We start from the raw sequence: 12,524 nt of genomic DNA on the forward strand, positions 1-12,524 counted from the left end.
TTTTAAGACGAATATGCCTGTATGCATTTTTTGCAGCAATTCCACATTTTGTTTAATGGACTTCTAAACATGGTTTCGCTTTGTAGATCCCTTTTGTAACTCCAGAATTGGAAACTCTTTTCGACATAATCGAAAGTTCAAGCTTAGTTTTTATAAAATTTCTGTAATAATAACAGTCTGCGAAAATTAATAAACTGGCTCAAATTAGAAGGTCAGGGAGCAGCGCAGTCTGCTACATTAATTTAAAATGCCTTAGAATCAGTAATGATAATTTTAGCCTAACTTAATAGCGTGTGTTATACGTTATTGGCTATGTATCACAAGATTGGCAACGAAACCCAAGTGGTTTCGCTAAATTTTGTCTTGCTCCTATAGCGTTCTGAATTAAGCCTGAATTGTAATAGTTTAGTTTTTTACTATACCTACGTTTATTTCTTGCACATGCTTCAAACTAATATGAGTCCTGAATAAATAAACTCCCACATATATACTTAAGGCTTTATCTAGGGCTGGCGCTTGAAACCGCCTGGTATCGCCTCTACAGGTCCTAAATTCTGCTGCAAAGCGCTTTTGTAAGTTCTAAATTTTAACCATGCCTAAACTTTGGATCCCAGTGCTTTCCCTAAATCATAAATACTTCTCATCCCTTAATTTTGACACTCGGTGCTTTCCCAAATTCCAAAAATTTCTACTTCCCTAAATTCTGCCGTCCAATACACACATATCTATAGTGCAGGACGGGTTTAAAAATTTTGCTTTTAATTTTTAGCCTATTATTATGTTTTTTTTATATGTATGTATATAGGCATAAATAAATGCAACAAAATAAAGAACAAGGTTATAAGGTATTTCTCCCGCCTTCCTAGCATCCCTTCGTGGTATAGTGGTTCTGCATGCTGAGCCGGTATTGTCAGAGGTCCGTGGTTCGATTCCCAGCAAAGGCGTTGTTAATTTTTCATCTTGCCTGCTTCCAGAAAAAAATACCTAATGTCTCTAAAGTGGCGCCCGAACTAAAAGGGTGTTTCATGAGGATTCTCTGCGCCCAGGATTTGGCGATTGGGTCCCCTAAAAACCTCAGTCGCCCTTTCAAAAGGGGAGTATGTAAGGTATTTCTCGTGCCTTCCTAGCATCCCTTCATGGTGTAGTGGTTCTGCACGCTGAGCCGGTATTGTCAGAGGTCCGTGGTTCGATTCCCGGCGAAGGCTCTGTTAATTTTCATTTTGCCTGATTCCGGAAAAAAATACCTAATGTCTCTACCAGGTATAAAATATCAAAGAAAAAAATCTTAAATATACAATGTTCATTAATGTATGTATATGTATATAATATCAATATAAATGTTAGGTTCTGAAGCAATTAGAAAATTTTTAATTGCACATACACACACATATATATATACATTTTATAAGCATATAGAAAATAAAGCGATTTTTAAATTACTTATATGGTTTGTTGTGGTTTATTTAAATATAGCAAAGCACTCGACGGCTATCTGCCTAAGGGTAAGGATGCCTCTGTAGGGGACTTTCTAAGCAAAACTGGATCGTATATGCGTTATACATGGGGAAAACCACGTAAACGCCCATACAACATGAAAATGGATTGTCTGGTCCGCACTTCTTAAGCAGAAGTATCACCAGAGCCAATAGGCTAAGGAAATTTTCAATTTTGGAGCAAGAGCTCAAAGATCAAATAATGCCAATTAGAATTTTTGAAAGACCTAGTTAGAATTTTGAGGTCTTCTGACTAGGAGATGTGTTGGCCTCGCCAACATCTTTATTGAAAAAATACATTACATAGCATGTTTTTATATTTACAAAACAAATTATTTTTTGAACATAAATTGAGTTATACAATGCAACATAGAATGATAGGAAGAACAAAGTAAAGAATCAATATTAAGTATTACAATAATTAAATGATTAATAACATGGCAAATAAAAGTACAAAGATATTACATGATACGATTGAATTTACAAGTACAGATCTAATTCATTGTGATATGAGTATTCCAATATAAGTACAATAATATTATATAATACAATAAATTTATAAGTACAGATCTGATTCATTATGGTATATGTATTCCATAAAACTTGATAACAAAGATCGTCCCTTGTCGTTCTTAATTAGTTGTTTTAAAGTTTCTAAAGTTATATTTTGTTTGAAAATTTCTCTACGTTTTGTTGATACACTGGAACAGTCTATAATCATATGAAGTGCATCTGCGGATTCACTACCACATTGACACTTGCATGTAGATTCCTTTAGTTTGAATCTGTTAATATAAATCGGAAAGGCTCCGTGATTAGTGATAACTTGATTTAAAAAAAATCACTGAAATGCCGTTTCTCCGAAACATTCGGTAGAAGTGTGAACGTTTGTCGTCCTGATGCTATTACTCATAGGGATCTTGCAGTCTAAGTACGTGTTCGAGTAAATCCCTTGTTTGGCTAGCTCGTCGGCTTTTTCATTGCCGGCAGTGCCTTGGTGTCCTCTTATCCAATGAAGCTTTGCTTTTGTAAAAGCCAGTAATTTCTTTATGGCGATAATGTTCTGATTATAGATATTGTATTTATGGATAGACTTTAAAACAGCCTGGCTATCCGAATATATATGCGCAGGACTGGGGTGTGATTTTAACCATAGTAATGCCGACTTTAATGCTAAAGTTTCAGCTTGATATACTGTACTAGTCTTATCCAGTTTAAACATAAATTGATTGTGACAAACTCCATTCATGAAGGAACAGAAGCCAGCTCCAGTGCCGTCTTCACTTTTTGAACCGTCCGTATAAATTTCTAAACCTTTATTGATTGGAGGCTTGTTGTCCCATCCGAAGACTTGAATATGAGCTGGATGAGAATGCCATTTAGGTACTGGGAATTCAATCTGATCCCGTGAAAGTTCTAAGTCCTCATATTTAAAGTCAGTCCATCCTCGTTTGGTACGTTGGATGATGCTTTCCATGTCCAATTTAAGATCAAGCGGCATAATTCCAGCAATCACTTGAAGAGCTGCAGTAGGGGCAGTCTTATAGCTTTTGGTCATTGCAAGAAGTGCTATGCGTTGTATAGAGTTTGTTTTGTTTCGCATTTTTACCGTAGGTGGGTACCACCAGGCAGGACATGTGTATACTATGGTACGCTCTATTGCACGTTTATAAAGTTCTTTCAGAACTGGTTTGGGCATCCCAAGTAATCTAAGAAGATTGTTCATTATTTTACAAACTTTAGATTTAATATAATCTAGATGAGGTAGCCAGGTAAGGCATTCATCTATGACTATTCCAAGATATTGAATGGATTTTTGTTGCTTAATGGTATGATCGTTCATCTTTATTGTCGGTGCTGAATAGGCTGCACCACGCTTTTTGATTGCTATAAACATAGACTTTGACTTTTCGGGAGAGAATTGAAGTTTGCACTTGAGTGCCCATTCTGATAGTTTTTGAAGCGCCAACTTTGCCTTGGTTTGAATTTGCATATGCATAGATCCTGTTACTAGGAGTGAAACGTCGTCCGCATAAGCTTGGATGTGGATTCCATCTTCAAATTCGAGTTTTAAAGCTATATTCATTACTATATTCCAGAATAGTGGTCCAGAGTTGGATCCTTGTACACATCCTTTTTCTTGTTTTATGGAGTATTGAACATTATTTATTTCATAGATTATATGTCTATTATCCAATAAACTTTCAATAACTTTATAAATATTTAGAGGACATCCCAGATTGCGGAGTTCCTGTAGTAGGAACGGCCACCAAATATTGTTGAATGCACTCTTGATATCCAAAGAGATAACATTGGTGTAATTATTATTACGTCGGTTTGCTTCTATTTGTGAGACTATGTTGTCCTTGATGGCATCTGCTGAGCATTTTCCCACCGTGAAGCCATATTGTTGTTCACTTAATTTGGAATTCGATACTAAGAAATAAGTCAATCTGTTAGTGATTAATTTATCATAGACTTTACTCCATGCGTTAAGCAAGCAAATAGGGCGGTAAGCATCAGGAAGCTCACCATTTTTTCCTTCTTTTGAGAATAATACTAATTTCGCTGTCTTCCAGCAGTTAGGAAATATTCCTCGACGGAAGAGTTCATTAAGTAACGCTACTTGTAATTGTGGGTTAGCATAGAAAACTTCAGCTATAATTTCTTTAGATATATTGTCCATTCCAGGTGCTTTGCCTGGATTGAGGGATTTGATAGCATTTTCTACTTCTGGAATCGTAAACGGAACATCATTTATTGAATTATATGGATTCCTTAAGTTGTTACGAATTGTCGTATGAAACTCCGTGTCTTCGCTGATTATATCTTTAGGAAAGTGGTAATCCATTAGGAAACGTATAGTTTCTTCTATTGTGGAAGTCTTGGTTTTATCTGGTTTGAGTAACGCTTTTAATTGTAGAGGGGATTGCATAGTCCCCTTAGCAATGTCATAGTGTACCCCGAAGGGTGAACTAGGACTTAGACGCTCCAGATATCTTTTCCAGGTTGTTCTTTTGGCTTGCATAAGCTTTCTTTTATAGAGAGCAAGGTCTTTTTCATAGACTTGCTTATAGTGTGCCCTTAGTTCGTCATCATGAATACATTTGTGATAACGCTTTCTCAAAGCGAGGATTCTTTTTCGTAATATTGAGAGCTCCGGGGTCCACCAAGGGACACCTTTGTGTTGAGTTTTAACATATTTTCCCTTGGCGTGGGTTGCCAAGTCACAGTATTCCTGTATTTTCTGAGTCCACTTAATTATAAGTTGATTAAGATCAACTGTATCTTTAGGCAAGTAAGATTCCATTGAACCAAAAAAGTGACCAATTTTTGCCTTCAGTAAGAGCCAATCCATTTGTGTAAGTTTATATTTGACTCTTTGAGTTGAGCTAGAATGTTGATACGTAATTTCAAAAGAGATATAACAATGATCACTTAAAGTGATACAGTCCATAACTTTCCAATTATGAATGAAAGACGTGGAAGAGATTGATCTGGAAGCTGTAATATCAATCCAGCTCTTTCCCCTTGTGCAGTTGTAGGTAGGGGGACCATCCGGATCGTTTTCAACAGCCAGTCTATGCATTGTTAAGAATTTTCTAAGTGTGCGTTTTCTGGGATCCTTGAAGGGGGAGCCCCAGAGCACACTTTTCGCGTTTAAGTCGCCAAGGAGAAGAAGATCATGTTGATCGTCAAAGTAACGTTCAGCTAAGTTTAACAGAGTAGTTAAATCTGTTAAGTCCGTTATAGGTTGAGTATAACAGTTAAAAATGGTTATTGTCCTATGTTCAATCTTTAATGTAATAACATTTAAAGTAGAAGAAGCGTAAGTATTCAGAACCGTAAGTCGTGGGTTAACCACCACTGTGGCTGTTTTGGGGTGGTCATTTGGAGAAAAAATGTTTGAGTCGGAAAGCCAGACGGCTTGTCATTGATACAGTATGGTTCTTGAATAAAAATCAAGTCGTATTCAAAGATACAAGTCTTTAGTTGTGCTGTTGCGACATGTGATCTCGCTAAATTAATTTGCAACGCTTTTATATTTTGAATAAGTTCTCTAGCCATAATTGATTTTTCTTCGAAGATCTTCAATTTCTAGCTGTCTGCTAGGACAGTCTTTTGAGAAACTTGAGTGCTGCTCGTCAAGGTGCTTATCACTATTCGCATTTCTTTCTGCACAATGAATACATCTTTGGTAGTTATTGTCACAATTTTTGTGGGAATGTCCCACTTCTCCACAATGTCCACATGCCTCTTCTGTTTGGCATTGTTTAGAAATATGTCGGTATTGGCAGCATTTAAAACACTGCGTTGGTCTGATGTATTCTCTTAAATTGAAACGTTCCCAATTAACGCACAGTTTGCGTAACTTAGTAAGTGTTTGAAAACCTCCGGTGAGGTTTCACAAACCCAATGATTTCCGTTCTTATGCTTGATAGGAAATTTAACCTGTAGGCCATCACCATCGATGCCTTCGTTTTGGGCTAAAATGGCTTCCTTAAGTTCTTCCTTAGTCAAGTCCCTTGGAATATCATATATTATAATTTTAGGAAGCCTACGTGTAGGACGAACAATTTGTAGGTCCTTTTTAAGTTCTGGTACAGTATTTATTTCATTTTCTAGCGTCTCTATGTCTTCCGCTTTATTGGTCTCTATTAAGAGACCACCTTTTGCCTCATTTTTAAGTCTTTTCACTCCAATGTGGAGCTTTGTGGGATCAATAGTTTTTAAGAGCTTCTTTCTGATGTTGTCTGGTTTATCCCCTTCATTTGTGGGGTATAAAATAGTGACATGTTGTTTATCTGGTTTTCTCCATGTTTTGGATCGGTCACGAGCTGGACGTTTAAGTACGTCCGCATAAGAGTCTTTAATGTTTGGCGTTTGATGAATTTGTCCTTCCATGTGTGCCATCTCGACACACTGTTCAGTTAGAAGGTTGAACATCAATTGAAATTGATGTCGAATATCAGCGGCTACTGCCTTGTTTATGCCAGAAGCTTTATTTGTCAATATTGTCTCTAAGGTGGCAATATATGCCTGTCCTTCTTTGAGAATGTCTTTAGAACTCATTTTGATGTAGGTAGAGTTATTCAACGCTTAACTAAATAAGATGCACTTGGTCTGTAGACCGACCTGGTACCCTGGGGTTCACACCAAGTCAGTAAGTAGTAGGCACTTTTGCTCAGGCTTTCGACCCTCCTTGGAGAGGGAGCCCCCCGACCTTGCCAAGGTACCCGAGCACTGGGAAAGCACGAATGAACAGGTGAAACAAATATTCAAAATTATATCAATTTTGCACATTAATATCGCATTTCAATCGCATACAAATCGTATTTCTAATCGCTTTCCCCGGGGAGCGTAAACGCCCATACAGCCATTCCGTTCACTGGAATGCGAACTCCGGACCGAACTATCACTGTTTAGCGGCTTTACCACTCAGACGCTAATGAACCTTCTCCTCACATATACATGCATATATATATTATAATATTTACATGTAGAACATTTGTTATGGTGAAATACCGAAATCTGGAGAATGTCGACTTTCACCGGTGAATGTTGAACATATAAGAATATATTTCTTCTCCGTAATTCAGTCACGAAAAAAAGCACTTGAGACTTAAAATAAGAACTTAAAACACACAGTACATTGAAAATGAGAAAGGAAAATAATAGAAGTTAAAAACTTACTTAATTATACAGTGCGTTCTAAATGAGAAAATAAAATAATAGTAATAAAAAGCTTACTAAATTATGTGACTCAAATCTTATTTATTGCAACAACTTAAACTATTACGACTTCTTATGAACTCTCTTTTCGACCTACACCAGAGTATAACTGTGATTGTCGACATAACACCGGTGAGGGTCCGAATGTACAAGAATGTAATGCAGTATTCGATCTTTCACCGATGTATGTGGTAAATGTTGTCATTCTCCGGTGAAAGTCGATATTCTCCAATTTCGGTGTTTCACGGTAACATATACGTACACATTAAATTATTAAATTATATTTGCATGTCGATAAATTATATTTACAGGTTGATCATTGATAAAAAATTATAAAATATTGTACGGAATTACTTCGCTTCCTAGATTTTTCGTAAGCTTCATCATATTTCTAAAACAGAATCTAAGTGGTGATCCCATTTGCAAGCTGTTTATATATCTTATTTTTTCTGCACTGAATTATATTTAGAGAATTATTTCACATGATTATAGCTGAAAATGCAGTTTTACAAATGAAGAATTTAAAGGCAAGAAGAGAATTAGGTCCTTTTCTAATTATTCTTGAAGCATTTAAATTAAGAAAAACAAATGGCAGATTAATAGAGATCACTGAAATAAAGTGCTCACAGAGGACAGATTAATATGCAAATAAATTTTAGTTTTCATTAAGTAAAACAGAATTCATCTGGCTTCTGTGAGAAAGGAATCAATCCAAGAAACTATTTTTCTATTTTCGCAATCATAATTTTTTAAAAAAATATTCAAAGAATTCATATTCAAACATTGCAGTCTATTATAATCAGTAATAATTACCTAAAATGCAATTTTAATCAATATTAATTCTCATTTTCTCTTTGATAACCCCTCTTTAGAGTTAAATAGCAGTCACAGCATTTTTCGGCTACATTTTCCTTTATAATATGCTTACGTTTTCATTTACAACTTTTAATACTCTGGGAAAATTTCAGTATGAGAACCCAGAAAATTATTCTTAGTGATGCTAAGATTATTGATCATTGTCATGCCGCTGTGCTTCAAAAGAAATCCTATTGTTTAAAGGTTCATATCCTTAACCTTCCGACGTTCATATCCTGGCCTTAACATTACATTCATATCCTGACCTAAAAATAAAAGCTGCGAGTCAGAATTAAAGGGGTTGCTCATAGGCAACCTTAGTTAAAAAGAAGTTAGAGGAAATGTTAATCAATGCATAATATTATCTTTTGAATTAAACACTAACACACTATTTGATCAAGTTCAAATAGAAAACAGATATTCGGCATTTGATTTGAAAACAGATTAGACTTGCAAACAGATATTCGGCATTTGTAAAGAAAATAAGGATGAATCAATATGAGTTTGTTTTCTGATTGCAAAACCATCTTAAGATACTATCGGATTTAATCTTTAAATTATTCCAATAATATTCAGAATAGTGGGGAGCCACTATTCTTAACTAAAATTCACTAACGCAAATCCTATTTTGGGTTGAAATGATTTTCATTAATTACGTTTTAGAATCTATTAGGTTATTTTTTTATAATACGCCGAGAGGTATTTTTGAAAATGAGCAATGCCTTTTGCCAGGACTCGAACCTGAACCTCTCGAATACGCGCCTAGTGTGCTAACCGTCACACCACAAAGGCATACTGGAAGGAGAGAGAAAATACATTATCCCTTTTAAAGGGCAAATGGAAATTAGGAAACCCGATCGTTAAATCCTGGTTGTGAAGAATCATCGTTCACAACATTTTAGTTCGAGCGCCACTGTAGAGTCATTAGGTTATTTTAAAGGAGCTGTGAAAAATGTGCAAAGGAGTCGCCGGAACTTGAACCTGCACCTCTCGAATACGCGCCGAGTGTGCTACGGTTACACCACGAAGGCATGCAGAAAGGAGGGAGAAAATACCTTATAACGTTAATGAAAAAATACTAAAAATATCTAAAAAGTTAATTTTTTAATTACCTCAGTTTTTGTACTGATAAATGATAAACTATTATAATATGAAAGAACAAAAGGAATAAAATTAATTATTTACTGATATTTGAGAACTCACTTTTTTACTTCCTTGTACGAAGTAAGTTGTAAATAATGAGACAGACAGTGAACGAAGTAAGTTGTAAGTAAATCAAACGAAGTAAGTTGTACTTTTGTAAGAAGTGTCGCAGCCATGAAAATTTTCGGGTATCATATTTCAATGAAAATACCCATATATTAACTGCTATCAGATACAATGAACGATGTTTTTGCATGACATCTGTAGGTAAGAACAGAATAAAGGACTCTTTTTCCCAAAACGGTTTGCAAAAAGGATTTAAAATGGATTCAGGACAGATTTTTTTGTGATGTCTAGATGTACGTATGTAAGTATGTAGCTCGCATAAATCAAAAACGAGTAGACTCAAAACGTTGAAATTTTGTATATGATATAACATGTAGTTGTGCACCTACCTTTTTGGTTGGATTCGGCTGCACCAAAAGTGTATAAATAAGCAAATATACCCACTTTGTAACTCAGCTGCGTGAGCTCAGTTTTTTTTAAAAATAATTTTTATATATTGGTAAATTGTGCATGTTTTGCTTTAAAAATGATTGAATTATGTTGTTCTTATCTCCCAGTTAAAGTTCTTATGCCTTTAGTTAATCTGCATGCAATAGTTGTAGAATTATTAGCTATTTAAAAGTTTTTTAAGTGCGGCTAAGCCTAATTTTTTTTTTTACTATAGCTGCCATATTTGTTTGCATTTGAAACTTAGCGAAATAGTGAATTCAGTTTCTGCACTTTTAGTGTCTTTTTGCCAAGTGGGACCCAAAGTAAAAGTTTTGTGCACCGAAAAATCTGCCTTCTTGTCGCTGGCATAACTACTTGTTTTTGCGTAGAAACAATAATTTTAATTGTAAAAATTGTTTTTTTTTTAATTGTTTTAATTGTATTTGGTGTTTCAAGTCTCTATATTTTGCAATTTTTAATAAAGCTATTTTGAGGTTTTATGTATTTTTGTCTTGTCGCAAAGTGAGAATTGAATTAATTGAAAGAGAAAACTATCTCTAATGAGAGAGGAAATAAGTTTCAATGAAATGCAGAAAAAAAATGTGCGTATAATTTAATATTCCGCGCAAGGGAAGTCGTGGTCTACATATCAGACTTTTTAATGCTGTGCTTACAACAAGAAGTGAAATAGATTTTGACAAGTAAATATAGCAGTACAAAATTGGGTGTGTTTCATTCACTATATGCGTAAAGTTCTTGATATTATCTATATCCATCACATTTAGGAGCTCACTTTCAGTTATATTAATACCAAATAATTCAGTGAAATACTTAAACCAGCTAATTTAATAAAAAAAATTCACACTTGTATTTTCGTACACTGAAAATTTTCTTATCCGTAATATAAAACACAGCACAAGAAATAAATATTTTGCAAAACAGACAAATATATATATATATATATATATATATATATTAATATTTAATAAGAATAAATCTTATTATGCAAATTTGAAAGGTAGTTCTGAATATTTTTTAATTGGCTGTTACATTGGCGAATGGCAACTGTGTGATGAAATGACTTGAAAAAGTGGTGGCGCTGTCTGTTACAAAAGTAATAACTAAGTACCAAAATTCGCCACATCGCAAGTCACGACAATACCCCTTTCCTGGCTCCCGGCCACTTTATAGTTGAGAAAAACGGGTCACAGCAGTACAGCAGTAAAGTCGCTGAACGCTGGTAGTTTGACCTGGACTCAATTTTGGGCGAACGGGCTGGCTGCATCGGCGTTATCGTCTTTTCCCCCATACATAACGTGGGTATGAGTCAGTTTTCCTCAGACATTTCTCCAGGAAAGTATCACTGCCCTTACTGAGGTAGTGTGCTATGCCGTAATCAAATAAACCAAGCCAAAAATGTGAAGAAAACGACGAAACTGCGATGCAGCTAGGATATGAACCCTGTTCGAACTACCTGTTTTCACCTATTTTTCCGCTTTGCCTCTGGTGAGCTAAATACAATTTGAAATGAATTGTATTAAGGAACTGGCAGAATTGAAGACTTTTAAGATTATATGACTGAATGTTGCTAAACATGATAGAAGCGGTAAAGCCATGTAAAAAATTATTTGACTTTATATGATATATCTCAAGATTTGTAAGCAATAAAAATAAACAATTCTCCCTGAATAAAACAAAAATCGGCTGCGTTTTCTTTCGATCTAGTTCCTTTCCAGTTTGTAGAATTAAGAACTAAATTACGTTTAGACTTTTTAAAGGTTCATGTCGTAACAAGCAAACCTTTTCTTTATGTTTGAACGTAAAGAGCTCTTTGTCCCCGCTAAGGTCTTTGAAATATTAAATTATAAACTGTTAGCTAAAAGTTGATTACGTTCGATTAGTAATTTACTTAAATAAGTGATTAGACAGAAATTATAATTATTTAATCGTCCATGTATGAACTTTTTAAAAGTCGCACAACATATTAAGCAGCAAGTTTTCTGTTTATGCTTCAACCTAAGACAGACAGAAGTCTTTCTTCCCGCAGGGTGTTGATTTTGATTGATGTATTGAGATTACGGTAAAGCACACTAGAGCTATCTGCCTAAGGAAAGGGATGCATTTGTGGAGGTCTTTCTAAGGGAAACTGGCTCGTATACACATTACACGTGCGGAAAACCACGAGAATGTGCATGCAGCTAGAGGATTCGAACCTCGCCCGAACTGCCAGTGTTCAGCAACTTTTACCGCTCGGCCGCTAGTGGGCCTCTCCTCGCAGGTCGAAAGATCAAGCTTAGAGCGAACAAAGGGAAATTCTGTGTGAGAGAAAGCTAATTGTGCAGCATTTTAATACAGAATTTTTTAAAGACCAGATAAAATACTGCATTAAAAAATGTTTGATTGGAATGTATTAATTTCTTCTCATTCAAGGCGATTACACTTAATTAACCATTCACTTTTTGTTGGGAATTAACAGAAATATTTCGAAAACTAGATCATTTGGGATACGGTTTATATGCTTTCACTATAAAGAATCAAATTGGAAAAAGGTTAAAAAATCGCGAAGAAAAGTCTCTTTTCTGTGTTATAAGGGCAAAAAAATATCTTTTACTTATATATGCTATTAAAGAAGTGTGTGTCTTAATACAGTGTAAATTGATGGTTTAAAATTCATTTTATCTGGTAGTATCATTTAACTTTTACAGTGAGTGTTATTTTATCCTACGAGTATCACCCATAAGGAAGGTTTCTTTCTAGCAAGTTGTAAAAAAAGTCGATTGCAAAATTTGTGTCGTATTTTTAACT

The 12,524-nt window shown here is 35.1% G+C and overlaps 2 long non-coding RNA genes across 6 annotated transcripts in view; one reads left to right on the forward strand and one right to left on the reverse strand.

The window, feature by feature from the left end:
- LOC146996697 (uncharacterized) overlaps positions 1–12,524 on the forward strand; it is a 273,301-nt gene that overhangs the window by 16,963 nt on the left and 243,814 nt on the right. The window lies entirely within an intron of this gene.
- LOC146996698 (uncharacterized) overlaps positions 1–12,524 on the reverse strand; it is a 92,924-nt gene that overhangs the window by 5,769 nt on the left and 74,631 nt on the right. The gene's annotated exons all lie outside the window — the stretch shown is intronic.

Source organism: Stegodyphus dumicola, chromosome 6 (genome assembly GCF_044657685.1).
Source record: "Stegodyphus dumicola isolate Sdum_Otavi_A_Nest chromosome 6, ASM4465768v1".
NCBI lineage: Eukaryota > Metazoa > Arthropoda > Arachnida > Araneae > Eresidae > Stegodyphus > Stegodyphus dumicola.